We start from the raw sequence: 3,660 nt of genomic DNA on the forward strand, positions 1-3,660 counted from the left end.
GGGGTCACCCTCTCTCATTTCCCCAAATCAGGGAATGGCCCCCCTAACCCCTATGTTAGACCTCTCTATTGGTTAACCTGTGTTCCCGCACCACTCCAAGCCTCTACATTGGTTGTTCTGTTCTCCCACCCCTACAAGCCTCTATATTGGTTAACATGTGTTCTCTCACCACTCCAAGCCTCTATATTGGTTAACCTGTGTTCTCTCACCTCTACAAGCCTCTATATTGGTTAACCTGTGTTCTCTCACCCCTCCAAGCCTCTATATTGGTTAACCTGTGTTCTCTCACCCCTACAAGCCTCTATATTGGTTAACCGGTGTTCTCTCACCACTCCAAGCCTCTATATTGGTTAACCTGTGTTCTCTCACCTCTACAAGCCTCTATATTGGTTAACCTGTGTTCTCTCACCCCTCCAAGCCTCTATATTGGTTAACCTGTGTTCTCCCACCCCTACAAGCCTCTATATTGGTTAACCTGTGTTCTCTCACCACTCCAAGCCTCTATATTGGTTAACCTGTGTTCTCTCACCTCTACAAGCCTCTATATTGGTTAACCTGTGTTCTCTCACCCCTCCAAGCCTCTATATTGGTTAACCTGTGTTCTCTCACCACTCCAAGCCTCTATATTGGTTAACCTGTGTTCTCTCACCCCGCCAAGCCTCTATATTGGTTAACCTGTGTTCTCTCACCACGCCAAACCTCTATATTTTCTGTTCTATGTTCCCCTCTCTCATGATGACCTGTGACAGTGCCAACAAATCCAGTCTATTTGATCCTAGATGCTTAGCCTCCCCTGTCACAGCCACTGGATTCCTCTCAGGGTAATTGACTGGCTGTTTGATCTCTCTGTGACTTACACTGTCTCAAGTCACACACACGCACGCACGCACACGCACACACACACACACACACACACACACACGTACACTATTGTTATCAGTGGTGTGGGATAAGGTAAGGGAACATAAGGTGTTTGAGGGGAAAAGGAACTGCTCTGTAGCTGTGGGCCATGCTTTCTTCCCTTCACCAGTCGCTGAACGCTCTATGCTGTCACAAGTGGTAATCTCCTGTGATTGTTGATTATTTCAAAACAAGCGGTAGGTGACTGAAAAGCCAAAGTAACGGTCAGAGTGATAGGTTATAGGTTACAGTGATAGTCAGAGAGAAAGACTGAATCAAAGAATCAAGCTGGCTATAATTCGTTTTCATCTGTCTTACATTATTTAAAGCTACACCACTTAATTGCTTGTGTACTAATGGCCTATTTTATTTGAATCAAACTTTCTTTACATAATTCATAATTACATTGATGTGAGCATGAAGGGCCATATACAGTGCATTCGGGAAGTATTCAGACCCCTTCACTTTTTCTACATTTTGTTACGTTACAGCCTTATTCTAAAATGGATTAAAAAAACAAGTTCCTCATTAATATACACACAATACCCCATAATGGCGAAAACAGGTTTTAAAAAATTTAAAAACTAAAAAACAGAAACACCTTATTTTCATAAGTATTCAGACCCTTTGCTATGAGACTCGAAATTGAGCTCAGGTGCATCCTGTTTCCATTGAACATCCTTGAGATGTTTCTACAACTTGATTGGAGTCCACCTGTGGTAAATTCAATTGATTGGACATGATTTGGAAAAGGCACACACCTGTCTATATAAGGTCCCACGGTTAACAGTACATGTCAGAGAAAAACCAAGCCATGAGGTCGAAGGAATTGTCCATAGAGCGCCGAGACAAGATTGTGTCGAGGCACAGATCTGGGGAAGGGTACCAAAACATTTCTGCAGCATTGAAGGTCCCCAAGAACACAGTGGCCTCCATCATTCTTAAATGGAAGAAGTTTGGAACCACCAAGACTCTTCCTAGAGCTGGCTGCCCAGCCAAACTGAGCAATCGGGGGAGAAGGGCCTTGGTCAAGGAGGTGACCAAGAACCCGATGGTCACTCTGACAGAGCTCTAGAGTTCCTCTGTGGAGATGGGAGAACCTTCCAGAAGGACAACCATCTCTGCAGCACTTCACCAATCAGGCCTTTATGGTAGAGTGGCCAGACGGAAGACACTCCTCAGTAAAATACACATGACAGCCCACTTGGAGTTTGGCAAAAGGCACCTAAAGGACTCTCAGACCATGAGAAACAAGATTCTCTGGTCCGATGAAACCAAGATTGAACTCTTTGGCCTGAATGCCAAGCGTCGCATCTGGAGGAAACCAGGCACTGCTCATCCCCTGGCCAATATCATCCCTACGGTGAAGCATGGTGGTGGCAGCATCATGCTGTGGGGATGTTTTTCAGCAGCAGGGACTGTGAGACTAATCAGGATCGAGGAAAAGATTAACAGAGCAAAGTACAGGGAGATCCTTGATGAAAACCTACTACAGAGAACTCAGGACCTCAGACTGGGGCGAAGTTTCACCTTTCAACAGGACAACAACCCTAAGCGCACAGCCAAGACAACGCAGGAGTGGTTTCAGGACAAGTCTCTGAATGTCCTTGAGTGGCCCAGCCAGAGCCCGGACTTGAACCCGATCGAACATCTCGAGAAACCTGAAAATAGCTGTGCAGCGACGCTTCCCCTCCAACCTGACAGGGCTTGAGAGGATCTGCAGAGAATGGGATAAACTGTAGCGTCATACCCAAGAGGACTCGAGGCTGTAATTGCTGCCAAATGTGCTTCAACAAAGTACTGAGTAAAGGGTCTGAATACTTATGTAAATGTAATATTTCAGTTAAATTTGCAAACATTACTAAAAACCCGTTTTTGCTTTGTCATTATGGGGTAGTGTGTAAGTTGATGAGGAAAATAATACAATGTCATCCATTTTAGAATAAGGCTGTAATGTAACAAAATGTGGAAAAAGTGAAGGGGATCTGAATACTTTCCGAATGCACTGTATCTTTGCTGCATTTATTACAGAAATACATAGCTATTCATATACTAATAATTTTGTGGGTGCTTATATTTGTCCTATTTCACACATGTACAAGTGTGTATTATATTCAGTCTAGTCTGTGAGTCACGGCACATCTAATGTTTTTGATAGTTTTGGAACAAATTGATTTCATTTCGTACATTTAAAAAGCTTAATGTCCCTAGACATTGACATTTAAATCGACAGGAACTTTACAAAACAAGATATATACATGCAAACTGAAAATCAGGATAATAGAATAGCAAACTCTTATTTAATATTCTGCAAGTCAAAGTACAGAGACTATAACCACCCGTTGTATCATGTTAAACTATTTCTTGTCAAATCTATTAAATACAATGCATTGTTTTTCTTGTATTTTCAAAGGTAATCTAAGTTCTTTCTATCCAGTTTGGATGTTGAAGTGATGGGCGGCTGTGCTGTAACACTATCTGTGTTTGTGGAAACTATCCATTGCATAGATCAGAGGTGGGGAATCGCTATCTGTGTCCTGCTTGTTAGATGATCGGATGTCCGCTCCTGACGCGGGTTCTTATTAGTTTATCTGCCGTGCAGGGTGTGTGGGGCCGTGCAGGGTGTGTGGGGCCGTGCAGGGTGTGTGGGGCCGTGCAGGGTGTGTGGGGCCGTGCAGGGTGTGTGGGGCTGTGCAGGGTGTGTGGGGCCGTGCAGGGTGTGTGGGGCCGTGCAGGGTGTGTGGGGCTGTGCAGGGTGTG

General features: G+C 44.3%; 1 protein-coding gene across 1 annotated transcript in view; it reads right to left on the reverse strand.

The window, feature by feature from the left end:
* Positions 1 to 3,660, reverse strand: part of LOC121584445 (cotranscriptional regulator FAM172A homolog) — a 281,345-nt gene that overhangs the window by 4,073 nt on the left and 273,612 nt on the right. The gene's annotated exons all lie outside the window — the stretch shown is intronic.

Source organism: Coregonus clupeaformis, chromosome 16, assembly GCF_020615455.1.
Source record: "Coregonus clupeaformis isolate EN_2021a chromosome 16, ASM2061545v1, whole genome shotgun sequence".
In the NCBI taxonomy this organism is placed as follows: Eukaryota; Metazoa; Chordata; class Actinopteri; order Salmoniformes; family Salmonidae; genus Coregonus; species Coregonus clupeaformis.